This window comes from Gallus gallus, chromosome 2, assembly GCF_016699485.2.
Source record: "Gallus gallus isolate bGalGal1 chromosome 2, bGalGal1.mat.broiler.GRCg7b, whole genome shotgun sequence".
NCBI classification, from domain to species: Eukaryota; Metazoa; Chordata; class Aves; order Galliformes; family Phasianidae; genus Gallus; species Gallus gallus.
The window spans coordinates 52353288-52368817 of NC_052533.1; the positions used below are offsets into that span (position 1 = coordinate 52353288).

A 15530-nucleotide genomic window follows, 5' to 3' on the forward strand; every position below is an offset into this window, starting at 1 on the left:
TTTTCATTAAGGAAACTGAGTCACAGAGCATTTGTCTTATCTGAGATCACTAGCAAATCTAATGAAAGGGTGGGAATCCTAGTATTCTGAGGTTTGGTTGTTTTTATCCTTATGGTAGTAAATGAGGTCAAAAGAATTTGTTGCTTGTTTATCGTGTTTGTTTTTTGTGTGTATGTGTGTGCTTAGTATGATTGTACATGGTTACTATTTCTGAAGTGTATCTAGTAAGATTACATAAACATACAGCCTTTCACTCAGAACATTTGGTCGCCTGTTGGTTGTTTTTAAAATTAAGAGGTTGTGTAGGTGTGAAAATGGAGTTAAACTCAATTTCCCAATAACTCAAGCATAATATTTGTTCTCCACTTTCACAGCCCTTTAACCCTTAGTTGTCAGTGTGAGACCACAGTGTTTATAGCCAAGCAAACTGTGAGATAACCTCATTTATAGGACAGTGACTTACTTTGCTAGGGATTGCTAGAGGGACTTTTAGAGCTATGGCCTGCTTTGTTGAAGCCTGCTCCCCCAAACAAGCACATTGTGCAGGCCCTGACCAGACTGCTCTATGTTGCAAAGAGCTCAGCTCCGAAACTGAGTGCCACAGGATGCTGTGGGGACCAGAAATGTAAATGAAGTCAGGAAAAAAAATCCAACAAAATTGTTGAGGAACAATCCAGTTAACACAGAAATATCGTCTGCATCTCAAGCACCTCTAAGGTACAGGTGGCTGCCCTTCGAGGAAGGGAGAGGAAAATAGTGCACCATATTGCCTGTCTTTTAAGTCCTGTCATAATTATCCCATTACTGACCATAGTCTAGGGCTCCTATCTCCGTGTCCCTCTAGACTGACAGCACTGACTGCTTTTTGCTCTTTTGACCCCTCAGGGTTGCCAACCACTAGATTAGGCTGACCAGGAACCCATCCAACCTGGCCTTGAATGGCTCTGGAGAAGGAGCATTCGCAACCTCTGTGCGCAATGTGTTCCAGTGCCTCATCATCCTCTGAGAAAAAATTTCTTCCAAACAACTAACCTAAATCTCCCCTCTTTTAGTTTAAAGCCACTCCCTTTAGTCTTGTCACTATCAGACTGTGTAAAAAAATTGCTCCCCCTCTTGATTATAAGCTTGCTTCAAGTACTAGAGTGAGGTCTCCTTGGAGCCTTCTCTTTTCAAAGCTAACTAGATGATCTTTAAGGTTCCCTGCAACCTAAGCCATTCTATCATTCTAAGAGTCTTTTTCCTAGCAAGATATCAGTTACAGATTCTCTTCAGTCCAGCTTAACTTTACAAATTCAGTGCCACTGTCATTGCCTCTGTTGAAAACAGCAGCAGACTGAGTAATGAACAATAAAACTTCCAGGTCTCCTAAAGACATTAAGAATGTGCCAGGGAATGGAGTATACTTCGTTATCTATCTCACCTTCACAAATCTCTCCTGAATTAAAACACCACCCAGTTAACAGAAGTGGTCTTTTCAAAATGTGACTGAGGCTAGGGTGCTCTCAGGAAGGTGAAGAGCTGCCACTATCAAAAACTACTTCAGCTTGGAAATAGACTTGTTTAATATCCAGAATGTGATGTCTTACATCAACATTTTGAGTGTTATACAAAGTTACCATAGAGACTGATTTTCAGGAAAGAGAAAGAGGAACAAATTACTTCATTTAGTTTTACAAATTAACTCTGACAACCTTCCCCCATTTCCCTAAGGAGGTGGAGGAGTATACCAAGCGATGCTTGTTATTTTCCAGCAAAGCTGAAAATGATGAAGGTGCTAAAAGTCATCTTACTGAGTTAAATCTTAATTCCTTGTTCTAGTGCTTCTTCTTGTTATGCTCTGGATTAAAACAAACTGAAGACCCTAATAAATACAGATGAAAACTTACAATAATAAGGAGCAACAACACAACTAAAGAAGAAAATAGAGTTAAAAGAAGTTGGGGAAAAAGAAGAATCCCATGCCCCCAAACTGCCTCTATTCATGTAAATTAGATAATTTTTTTTCAGTGTTTGTCACAGATTACAGGTCATGTGAGACTTCTGAATTCAGAAGTGCATTTCTCAAAGACTGACAGCTTCACTCACTATTCAACCATCACACAATGCTGATTTCTGAATGGAGGGGAGTCCAAGCAGGACTACTATTAAGCATGGGCAATTAATTGGCCTTCTGTTCTAAACAAAATCAGAAGAATAAAGCCTACAGTACTTTGTTGGGTGTTTTTCTGTATTTGCAAAAGTGGCCTTTAATATTTATTATAAAGACTCCTAATTAAATGGTTTGATTTACAGCCAGTAAAATCACAGAAAAACAATTGCTGTACTTTCATAGCAAAAAAATCACAGAATCACAGAATCACAGAATGGTTTGGGTTGGAAGGGATCTCAAGCTCCAATCCCCCTGCCAGGCATGGCCACCAACCTGCCCATTTACTAGACCAGGTTGCCCAGGGCCCCAGCCAACCTGGCCTTGAACACTTCCAGGGACGGGGCATCCACAACCTCTCTGGGCAGCCTGTTCCAGCACCTCACCACTCTCCTGGTAAAGAACTTCCCCCTAACATCCAACCTAAATCTTCCCTCTTTCAACTTAAAACCGTTCCCCCTTGTCCTGCTGTTATCTACCCTTTCAAAGAGTTTACTTCCTTCCTGTTTATAGGCTCCCTTCAGGTACTGGAAAGCTGCAATGAGGTCACCCCGCAGCCTTCTTTTCTCCAGGCTGAATAAGCCCAGCTCCCTCAGCCTGTCTTCGTAGGGGAGGTGCTTCAGCCCCCTGATCATCTTCATGGCCCTCCTCTGGACCCTCTCCAACAGCTCTCTGTCTTTCTTGTACCGGGGGCTCCATACCTGGACATAGTACTCCAGATGGGGTCTCAAAAGAGCAGAGTAGAGAGGGACAATTACCTCCCTGTCCCTGCTGGCCACCCCTCTCATGATGGAGCCCAGGATACCATTTGCTTTCCAAGCTGCTTTCCAAGCACATTGCTGGCTCATGTTAAGTTTGTCATCCATCAGGACCCCCAGATCCTTCTCTGCAGAGCTGTTCTCAAGGACTGCTCTTCCAGTCTGTATAGATGCCTGGGGTTCCTCTGGCCCAAGTACAAGACCTTACACTTCATTGTGTTGAACCTCATTAGGTTCAGCCGGGCCCACCTTTCAAATCTGTCAAGGTCCCTCTGAATGGCATCCCTTCCTTCCTCCGTGTCAACCACACCACTCAGCTTGGTGTCATCAGCAAACTTGCTGAGGGTGCACTCGATTCCGTCGTTGATGTCATTGATAAAGATGTTAAAGAGCACTGGTCCCAAGACAGACCCCCAGGGGATGCCACTCGTTACTGGCCTCCACCTGGACATAGAACCATTGATCACCACCTTCTGTCTGCGGCCTTTCAATCAATTTCTTATCCAACGAGTGGTCCACCCATCAAATCCACATCCCTCCAATTTGGTGATAAAGGTGTGGTGGGGGACCATGTCAAAGGCCTTGATCAAGTCCAGGTAAATGACATCGGTCGCCTTCCCCTCATCCACCAGTGCCGTCACTCCATCATAGAAGGCCACAAGATTGGTTAAGCATGCCAAAGGAACACTCATTTTTCAGTTTCCAAGTTGCACCAGTTGTTAGTATAACACCTTAAAAAAAGAACATTACATTATGGAAACAAAGGAACTGTTTGTCAGGGTAGTCATTGTCTTATTTTCAGATAATCAGGGGGTGAAGATGGCAATAACTCTTCAAACAGCCAATTCTAATTCTGCAGAAGACAGAAGGCTTCACACTCTGCCTTGTGCTTTGCTGAACTGCATTTCTTCCTTGTGTGGTGACGATACCAGGACAGAAGCTGTACAGACTACTTCTTCTGGGGGCAGGAGCAACAGGGATGGATGGGAAGGAAGCATACAAAGAAAAGAATACTAGGGCTGGCACAGGATGAGAGCTGATATACAAGACCTATTCTCTTTTTATATCATTTGACAGTTACCAGATATTTCAAGTTATTTAATATTAAAAACTAATTTCATACCTGTGGAGTTGATAATGGACAGGCACATTGGATTCCTAGACAGAAACCTAGGGCTGCCTTCTCAGCAAATCCTTTTATTATTAATGCTACTTTTTCCTACCTCATGCTCACTAAGACTACAACTGTCTTTGATGCTCTGTGAATACTTCTGTAAATACTGGGCACCTTGTTCAATAATAAATGATGCAGCAACCCTAAGAAGCTTTGACAGAAAGAAAAACAGTACTGTATGGTTTGTATCAGGAGCTGCAAATGAAGATCCACCTGTGAGCTGACAGCTGAGAAAATAAACAACTTGAGAAGCCAGGTTCTTAACCATGCAACTTTCTGAGCTCTTTTGAAATCCACTGTGTTTAGTTTTAATGCTGTTTTTGCTATGTAATTCTGACTTTAAAATGAAACAGAATGATCCCCCACCACATTCAGAGCTGTCACTGAAAGACTTAGTAAAAAGCAGTGAGAAAGAATTTCTCTTTTAATGCTCCAATACAACCCACTGATTGTGCTGCCATCTGTCCAACACATGATGAAGAATCTCTAAGCAGAGAATAGCTGTGGGGGACATAGTACACTGTTTGTGGATCTATGCTTGGTAAAAATAAGAGCTTTTATTTAAAAAACAAATTTGACTTCTTTGATCATAGTATGTTGGATATGCAGTATATTTCCAGCATGAGGTGAGGAAAAAAAACAGCAAATCTGTCCAGATGGACTGGAGGAGTAGCATCAAAGGCAGGACAAGTAAAAGGTGATTGCTCCTGTGCACAGACTGCATCATTGCAACATGCCTGTTGTGACGACAAAGGAAGACATTTGGCATTGTAAAGATGTCTTTCTGCAGTGCTGGGACTCACATGATAAATAGAAAAGAAGTACACAGCTCAATTTGCCTTGGAGAGTAAGTGCTATGCTAACAGAAGTGGCAGAGCTAAGTGCTTCAGCTAAGTATTTAATAGGATTGTAACAGCTATCTCAGTAAATCTGCCCATACCAAATATTAATTACATAGGGATCTCTCTCACTGAGATAATTTCTCTAAATTGTCTCCTCATCAGCACCTCTCTAATTGCTTCTAGTAGAAAGGATCATATGTCTTTATACTCTTGGTTGGTATATGACAACATATCTTTCAAAACTCTCATATATTGGCAGTATACTTCACCTCTGAAAAAACCTGTATGAACTGAGGTCTCATCTCAAGGAATTTTAAGGTCTCCAAGAAAAGAGGTAGCGTGTGGGGTGGGGACAGGCAAAGCCTCCATCTGTTGAGCAGCACTCCTTTCAACTCATCCCCAGCAGTGCTGCCTGCTGCAGAGTAGGGGCTGGGAGGTGCCTGCAAGCCCTGGGTATGGAGAATTGGAGGAGAGCTGTGGGGCCAGCTCCCTCCTGCACCCTGCAGGCACTGGCCTGGCTGAGAGCAGCTTGGGGCTGCAGGAACCTGTGGATGGTCTTATCACTGGGTTTTATACCTGCAGTTCTCACAGGCTTCTTTTTTCCCCTGAAAATACATTGCAGCAACTCCAAGCCCTACAGTGAGTGCGGGCATGTTTCAGTCATGCTTCTGCTAAATCTGATGAGAACTGAGGAATTCTGCTCTCATTACATGTTTATGTACTTGCATAAACATGTAATGAGAGTAAACAGAGTGACCAGAAACACTCTTCCCTGTAGTTTCAGGGTCTTTACTCAAGATCATTAGTTTAAAGATCTTTTTTTTTTTTTTTATGGTATGCATATGAAACTGCGTAACAGGATTCATAATAAAACCACATAACAAGAAAAAGGTATCAGTTAAGAAGAAAAATGGAGCAGTGCTAATTTAACCTATGAAACAATAACCTTCAATATAAGGTAAACTAGATACTGTCAGTGTAACTAGAAAGAGGAAAAAAAAACTTTAAAAAATATTTGCATACCTCTGATAGTCTTTCCCAGAACAGCACACTCAATGCAAATGAAAATATACTTGCCTCCTCCTAGACCAGTTTGATGCCTTTGGCCCTGTTCCTACACCTGGAGAGTAAGGTTTCCAGTTAGCTAGAAATGTGGTCTAATTAAAGAAATGATTAATTCCCATCTTTAAAACCCCTAATGACCCAGGTGTAATGCCATCCTTTCAGTGACTAATCCAAATCTTCATTCCTACAGAAGACTGTGGCTCTGTAGCTGTTTTTTTGTTTGTTTGTTTGTTTGTTTGTTTACTGCAAAACTTGCAACCCCCCACCCCACTGGGGGTTGAAACTAGATAATCATTATGGTCCTTTTCAACCCAGACCATTCTATGATTCTATGACATGCTGATCTTAATCTAGATCTTGTTATGTTCTGTGTGCCTGAGAAAGACTAGCTGAAGGAAAAAACAATATGCTGATGGGCTTATTTTCTGCAGTGAGGAAATACAACTTACTGACACATTACTTTTAGCAGTTTTCCCAGTAGCTAAGGAGCTGCCCTGAATACTACTGTATTGCAAAGGCTGAGTTCATGTTGGTGCTGTCACAGAGCTATTGTGGTGTTGCTATTATGTTGGTGCTGTGTGTAAGCTATTGAAGCACTTCTGATTTACTAATGATGACTCCAAATAAAATTAAAACAGAAAGAGGTAAAGACCTTCAAGATTAGCAAGTCAAACTGTCAGCCTGAACTGATGAGTCCCATCACTAAGCCATGTCCCTTAGTGCCACATCCACACATTCCTTAGATACCTCCAGGGAGGGGATTCTACCACTGCCCTGGACAGCTCATCCCCATGCTTGACCATCCTCTCCTTGAGGAAAATCTCACAAGCAATACTCAACAAAACGCAATACCATCTCAGTCTGTTGTACTCCAAAGTGAAATCATGTACTACAGAAAGCAGCACTATCACATTATTTTTCAATTTAGCACTGATCAGTTTTCTTGAGTATTCCTTGCTGGCCACCAAGTCTGCATTTCATCCAACTGCTAAATCTTTCAAGAGCAGACAGAATAATGAATATGTATGTATTTCAAAACTAAAATGTACAAAGCAATACAATTTTACTAATAATGAGGTTTGCTTTGCTGCAAAATGTCATGAGGTTGTATCAGGCAACCTGCATCAGTTAAACACTGAAGTGTTTGATTTACTACTTTGGGCTGTTCAGGAAGCAAATTCTCTATACAGAAAAATCTGCTTTGCATTGCTTCTGAGACCCTGGAGCTCCCACATAGTTATCACTGTGATTGTCATTCCCAGCCAGATTAGTGGCAGTGAAGACTAAACTGTCATCTCCAGTCTATTGCAGAAGCTATATATTTGAATCAACCTCTGCTAGCTCTAGCAAAGCTCCATCTGAAAAGGCAGAAGACCTAAAATATTATGTACTGTAATTCAAAAAATTTTGCTTTCCAAGAGAAAATACTGTCCTTTCAAGCAGTAGGATGATTTTTATTCTGAAGAATTTCCTCCTACTGCCATACATTAGCTGAACCATTGATTAGCATGCAGGAGTTTTGGCACCATCTATTCCCATCAGATTTTCCATTTATAACATGGGAAGATCACATGATCCACTCTCAGCAGGAAGCACAGCACTGCTACTGCTTGCTTCGAGGAACCCATCACTACTCTGCCTTTTGATCCAGGACACAAGACTGACAATCATTAATATCTGTAACTTTCAGCTAACAAGCTGTTTCTCTTCCCATTGCTTATATGAGGGTGTAACAGCAATTTAGGATACTGGAGCATAGAGAACAGGCAAGTCCATATGTAGATGGCACAACACTTGCAGCACAAAATAGCACTACAAAAAGAATCAGAAGAACTACTGTTGCATTACTTTTGTACTAGGGATCATACAACCTCGAGATCAGCCACTGCTGTATGGGTTATTTGGGACGATCTGGTATTTCCATTCAGGGGCTTAATTTTAGGAATCAAGCTTTCTGCCAGAGGTAGAGGGTGGAAGCAAAGAAAGGTATGAAGTACTACAAATAAAATTTAACATTAGCTTCCTGAAGTTAGATGGTGCTGAATACTGACTAAAGAAGTACCTCTGATAAACTAGACCCCTTATCCCACATATATTTAAGTCCTGTCTACATTTACACTTGCAAATGTGTCTCCCATCGACATAATGAATTTCCATCTCTCTCTCTCTCTCTCCTTTTTTTTTTTTTTTTTTAACTTGCAATGGTCTCAAATGAGAGGAGAGGAAGGGGAGGAGATCTGTGCCCATGCTGCTTCTGCATGTGGAAAATCTTCACGAATCCTTACAGTTGAAAGGGACCTTTAGAAGTCATCTAGTACAACCCCCTGCAATGAACAGGGACATCCACAGCTAGATCAGGTTGCCCAGGGCTTGATCCACCCCCACCTTGAAAGTCTCTAGGAACAGGGCATACACCACATCACTAAGCAACCCGTTCCAGTGCCTCACCACCTTCAGTGTATAAGCCTTTTCCTTATATCTAACCTAACATACCCTCTTTAAGCTTAAAACCATTTCCCCTTTGTACTGGACATGCTACATCACAATTTGAAATAGTGATCGAGTACCTGGTAAGGAGGCAGGGCCAACCCAGGGGAGCTCAGGTGCTTGCAATGCCCTTGCGTGACAGAAAGAGAAGGAGCCAGGATCCAGCTCTTCCCAGACCACATTTAAGGGTAGACAGTGGAGGCAAAAGTATCTCTGTGGGAACTGCAGCATACTTGAGACTTTCTGAAGGTAAGTAGCTTATTTTTCTGCCCACAGCTGTAGTATTTGAGTGAATATTCACTTGTTGCAGCCTGTGATCTTGCTACTCTGCTGTTACTGTTGCACTTTCCATTGTACTATACCCTTGTTCTATCACAATAGACTCTGTTAAAGGGTCTGTCCTTTCTTTCTTGTAGCTCCCCTTTAGATACCGAAAGGCTGCTACCAGGCCAACTTGAAGCCTTCTCTTCTCTAGGCTGAACACTCTTTCAGTTTGTCCTTGCAGGAGAGGTGTTCCATCCCTTGGATCATTTTTGTGGCCCTCTTCTGGATGTGCTTCAACAGGTCTGTATCTCTCCTGTACTGAGGGCTCCACATCTGGATGCAGTACTCCAGCAAAGAGTAGAGGGCCTGGATCACCTCCCTCAACTTGCTGGCCACATTTCTTTTGATACAGCTCAGGATACGGTTGGCTTTTTGGGCTGGGAGGGCACATTGCTGGCTCATGTCCAGCTTCCCATCCACCAGTACCTCCAGGCCTTTTTCAAAAGGGCTGTGCTCAGTCCTTTCATCCCCCAGCTTGTATTGTTAGTGGATGTTGCCTTGAGCCAGGTGCAAGACCTTGCATTTGGATTTGTTGACCCTCATGAGGTTCACCTGGGCCCACTGCTCAAGCCTATCTAGGTACTTCTGGGTGGCATCACGACTACATTCTGCTCTAAAGCATTCCTTCTGAGCCAGCTGAGGCAATATTCTTCGGCAAAGTTACAGACAGGTTGAATTTAAAGAGAACTAATATTTCTTTAAGAAGACTTGAGGAAAGCAGTAAAGTTTCTGCTTGCCAAGTGAGTTGCCAAGAATCTACCTGTTGTTGGTAATCACAGCTTGACAAGAGTAATTAACAAAACGTCGATTTCCTAAGGCATAACGAATAGGATTTTCAGTTACCTCTACTTCCACAGAGGAAAACTTAGGTTACCTTGTAGCTGCATAATCTTCCACACAAAGTGTGTTTAATCCTTGGGCTGCAGAGAGAAAGTTGTGATCATACCAGTTGTGTTAAAAGTCCTGCACAAAGAAAGCAGATTTTCAAGCAAAGGAGCAGAAGTTCTCTGATGTCCTTGCAGCCAAAGCCCATTAAAATGCTGAGGCTGACTCTTGACTGCCAACTGAGTTAGACAACTCTGTAAGCAATCCAAGGCTTTATTTTACAGCAGCCCTAGACCGCACTAGCAGAAAGAGGCTAGAGATGCTAAATAGATATTAGGTTGGCTAGATTTTTCCAACAGAGAGAAATACATACTATTGTCATGGTGTAGGTAGCCCACTGGGCCAAGGAATTCCTTCTGAGGAAGGATGAATAGCCCAAAAAAGGATGATTTAAACTGAAATGATGAATCCATAATCTGGACAGAGGGAAAAACAGCCTGGGAGAGGAGGCCAAAGTAGGAAAGTAACTGATATCTTGCTAGGAAAAAGACTCTTAGAATGATAGAATGGCTTAGGTTGCAGGGAACCTTAAAGATCATCTAGTTAGCTTTGAAAAGAGAAGGCTCCAAGGAGACCTCACTCTAGTACTTGAAGCAAGCTTATAATCAAGAGGGGGAGCAATTTTTTTACACAGTCTGATAGTGACAAGACTAAAGGGAGTGGCTTTAAACTAAAAGAGGGGAGATTTAGGTTAGTTGTTTGGAAGAAATTTTTTCTCAGAGGATGATGAGGCACTGGAACACATTGCGCACAGAGGTTGCGAATGCTCCTTCTCCAGAGCCATTCAAGGCCAGGTTGGATGGGTTCCTGGTCAGCCTAATCTAGTGGTTGGCAACCCTGAGGGGTCAAAAGAGCAAAAAGCAGTCAGTGCTGTCAGTCTAGAGGGACACGGAGATAGGAGCCCTAGACTATGGTCAGTAATGGGATAATTATGACAGGACTTAAAAGACAGGCAATATGGTGCACTATTTTCCTCTCCCTTCCTCGAAGGGCAGCCACCTGTACCTTAGAGGTGCTTGAGATGCAGACGATATTTCTGTGTTAACTGGATTGTTCCTCAACAATTTTGTTGGATTTTTTTTTCCTGACTTCATTTACATTTCTGGTCCCCACAGCATCCTGTGGCACTCAGTTTCGGAGCTGAGCTCTTTGCAACATAGAGCAGTCTGGTCAGGGCCTGCACAATGTGCTTGTTTGGGGGAGCAGGCTTCAACAAAGCAGGCCATAGCTCTAAAAGTCCCTCTAGCAATCCCTAGCAAAGTAAGTCACTGTCCTATAAATGAGGTTATCTCACAGTTTGCTTGGCTATAAACACTGTGGTCTCACACTGACAACTAAGGGTTAAAGGGCTGTGAAAGTGGAGAACAAATATTATGCTTGAGTTATTGGGAAATTGAGTTTAACTCCATTTTCACACCTACACAACCTCTTAATTTTAAAAACAACCAACAGGCGACCAAATGTTCTGAGTGAAAGGCTGTATGTTTATGTAATCTTACTAGATACACTTCAGAAATAGTAACCATGTACAATCATACTAAGCACACACATACACACAAAAAACAAACACGATAAACAAGCAACAAATTCTTTTGACCTCATTTACTACCATAAGGATAAAAACAACCAAACCTCAGAATACTAGGATTCCCACCCTTTCATTAGATTTGCTAGTGATCTCAGATAAGACAAATGCTCTGTGACTCAGTTTCCTTAATGAAAAGAATGGGAATGCAGCATTTTCTCACTACAAATGTGTATTCCAGATTAGGCAGTGCACTTATTTTTCATAAAGCACCGACCTAAGCTGCTGGTGGCAGGTGCTATACAAGCACAGTGAATTATTTCCTTATGTTTCTCCACTTACTTCCCTCTGACGGAGCGAATGTCATCCTGTTATGAGAAAACGCATCTGGGAGGTAAACACCCCAGTGACTCCGGCTGACTGGTGTGGCATTGGTTATGCAAGTAGGCAGCAAGGAATGTCAAATCAGAGCATAAACAAATCTTAGGCAAAATGTACAGGTGAAAACCTAGCACACACTAAAAATTGTATGGTCCTGAAATTGGTGTTCTGTTGGTAAAGATCCCAATTTTATTTCCCAGTTTAATTTTCAAACTATTTCAGTACTAATGTGTAACTACGGAATGCGCATGGAGAAAATAACAAACTGGTTATCTTCTCCAAATTTAGAAACCATCTGCTCTGAAGTTCTGTTTGGCTAAGCAAATTGCGGGACTCACAGACCAACTAAGCACTGGAACATAAAAAATACTTTCTCCAGTGCAGGAGAAGAATGCCTTTAGCTGAGCTGTTTGCATGTTACCTCCCATGAATCCCTTGTCAATCACCTTGATGTCTGCATTGCTGGTGCTAAGATAGCATCTCACAGGGTTGCTCCGCAAAGGTTAATGCAGACAGCAGACCTGCAGCACTTGATGTGTAAGGAAACAGGGCAACCATTTCACTTGCATCTAAAAGGTCAACAAAACAGAACCTCATTTTCTTCTTTCACACAGGCCCAATGACAGGCACATGGCAGAAAAGCCATGCCAGCTCTACAGTGTAATTGGAAAAGGAACAACTGGACACTGCAGGTGAAGTGATGGAAAAGAAACAGAGTAGGGAGCAAGGTTGCTAATGATCAGGGGCTTGTCTTTGGTAATATCCTGCTCATTTGTTCTTCAGTGAATAGAACAGAACAATTTATGGAGAATGAGGAGTTACCCTCCTCGTAATTAAATTACCCCAGGCTACTTTTTGCATTGTACCATACACAATATGCTGACATTAAGCTCAAGCTGCTGCAATAAAAATCCCTTTAATTTAAGCTCACTACCAAACGCTGTTGCTGTGATTAATAATTAGCAAATGGCAGGTGATAAATCAAATAGAATTATAGCATCATTTAGATTTTACAGACCTCTTATTCCACTCGCTTTTTCTAGTGACATACTTGTTTGTCATCTTGTTCCCAACTACTTCCAATCATGCAAATATACTTGCTCTGCCCTGAATGTTACATACAATGTGGCTCCACCACAATTAGCCCAGTGACTGTCAAACACTGCACCATTAATATCTTGCAGACTTCAGTGATCTAGGGGCAGGAGCTGCACAGCTGATACTGAAAGTTGAGAAGAGGCAGGAACCACTGAAGAGTGATGTAAGGATGAAAAGAAATGATATGGATGGGTGGTTCTTCCCCACAATAGCAAATTATTGTAATTATTATTAAATAATATTAGGAAATATAAAACATATTAAAAACCAGAATACTAAATTTTAAGCTACCATCACCCAATTTCAAAATACATTATGAAAATACCCTGAAGAATACTGACTCACTCATATCACAATTCTAAATTCTACATTAAGTTTTTAAATTCTTAATCCAGATTCATCATATCAAAGCTTTCTGTAATTGTGCTTTTTAAGCTGCATCAGTGCTCTATAGAATGGAAAAAGCTTCTGACACTTCTATAATTGTTTTTCCCCTCTCTCTCTCTCTCTCTTTTTTAATAAGCAAAATTAACTGTATAATGCTTTCCAACTCCTTTGCTTTAGATCAAGAAGCAAGTGCAAGTGTTCAAGCAAGATTAGAAAATAGTCTTAAAAGCGGCATCATTAAGTGGCTTGGCAATCAGCAGTGATGCAGTGGTATTGCTGGTGCCTGTGTAAATTATGGAGCAATGCTTTGCATTTGGGAAACCTAAACATACAATTCTGAGGTTTCTTATTTGCAATTAGATGATAAATGCTCTGTCTCATGTTTAACACTGGGATAATCTATTCATCACAGACTATATTTGTACAACACAGAAAGGGAAAAAATCTTAATTGGAGCAGACTTTATGGAGAAACTGTTATGAAGGAATCTCCAACACTGAAACCTTAGAAAAGAGGAATTTTTATTAGGTTTTCAAGAATGACCTAGGTACACTGATACTATAAATCTATATGGACTATAGAATCTCTTGACCTCTATTCCATGCCCAATTATTTGGATTTACTATTTATTTTATGACATGCACCACCACCCACCCAAAATATACTAAAAATATTCAGACTTGTTAGAAATGTTTCATTGATTTTATCAGTATTTTATTAAATACAGGAGAAAGCTTCAAAATGTAAATTCACAGCAAGCACGACTACTGCATATAGATTAAGACTTGCACTGATCCATGCAGACATGCTACACACACTCACCTGTTAGTAGCCCATAGACACACTTGGATATAATAGACAAAGAGGATGACTGAAGAAATGCCAAGGTTGTGAAGTCATGGACTGGAGAGTTATGGGATGTTAGAATTTGTCTGTGAAATTTTAATTCAGGTTCTTTACCATTCATCCTTTAATTACATGGTCAAATTAACCAAGAAGGCCAGACTTCTTAAGCAAAAAGTATTTTCCGAACTGGCAGACTTTCGGCTCTGTCTTATTTATAAGGCTTTATGCCTTATTTACTGTTTAGATTTAAGCTGCAGTGAATGTGTGCACATTGAAGTCCTCAATAGTTTTCTTGTGGGGCTCACTAAAACAGAACCCATAATGCCACTGCATGTGCTTAGCTGCTCCAGAGCAATGGCACAGTTGATCACAGTTGTCAACACCAATTGAGTTCTGGAGATAAAGCCACTGGGTTCACTTCTGAGCATCCTTCTCTGCTCTTCTGGACCAGGGTAGAGCCCTCAAGAACCTCAGCATGCTGAGAAAAACAACCACCTGATGTATATGTCCACAAACCACCTGCTGGAAGGCAAACTCCAGACAACTCTGGAATGTGTGGACCTGACATCACAAAGTAAGAGGAAGCTTTCCTTCTTGTTTCTAAATCTAATTTTTTCTTGTTTTTAAATCTAATGGCTAACGCCATCTCTCGCAACTAAATCAAAGCCTGCAGTAGATCCTGAGGTCACCTGAGCTGAGTAGGCTACTGATAGGAACGGTGGGTTGTTAGCCCTAAATAGCAGTAGGAAATGAGGGGCCACTAACAGCAGAGAAATAACAGTACCAAGAAACTGTGGCCTCAGTTAAGAGCTTCGAAAGGGAATGTGCCATCTGTCTACTTAAAAAAACTCTGGTTTTATTTCCTCAGTCTCTGTATTCTCCCTACAATTTGACCTTTTATTTCCTTTCTTCTCTCCAAAACCCATCTCTGATCCCAAATGTGATCTCCTTGCATTCCAGTTTTCCTTCTCTGTTTCTCTTTCTACTCCCCTTCTTGCTGTTGCCCTGATTCCCCCACATGCACACTGCCCCAAAGAAGCCACAGTTGCTTCTACAGCAAGATATGCATTTATCTATTAGAATTTTTTATTTTCCAACCCACCTGGAAAGAACAGATTTGCTCAGTGATCTGTAATTGATATGTACATCCAAAAGTAGTAGTTTCAGAACACAGTCATTACATCAGTTGTTAATTACACATCAGGATGCCATAAATAACTTACAGACAAAACAAAGATTTTTACAAGTATACAACAACAGCCAGTGGTGTTGTATATTATGTATGTAATTGGTACCACAATTTTATTCTTTCTAGAACTTTATACAACAGGAAGGAAAAATCCACCTCTTCCTCTTTTCCACTGACACCTACTGTCAATAATGGGGAGAGAAAAAGGGGTGCATTGGCCCTTCAGAAGCAACATAGAAAACATTTAGAAAAGGGGCAGTGAATGAAGAATTGAGGCATACCAGAGGAAATATAACTGCTTGTGATTAAGGTACAAGAATAGATCAGTGCTGAAGGTGTCCCTCAGTGCTGTGTTTCTGGAGAGAAGAGATCAATCACATACTGAAGTATCTACTAAGATTCAAACAGAACAAAAAGATCCAT

The 15530-nt window shown here is 41.3% G+C and overlaps 1 protein-coding gene across 19 annotated transcripts in view; it reads right to left on the reverse strand.

The window, feature by feature from the left end:
- Positions 1-15530, reverse strand: part of TPK1 (thiamin pyrophosphokinase 1) — a 347987-nt gene that overhangs the window by 39864 nt on the left and 292593 nt on the right. The window lies entirely within an intron of this gene.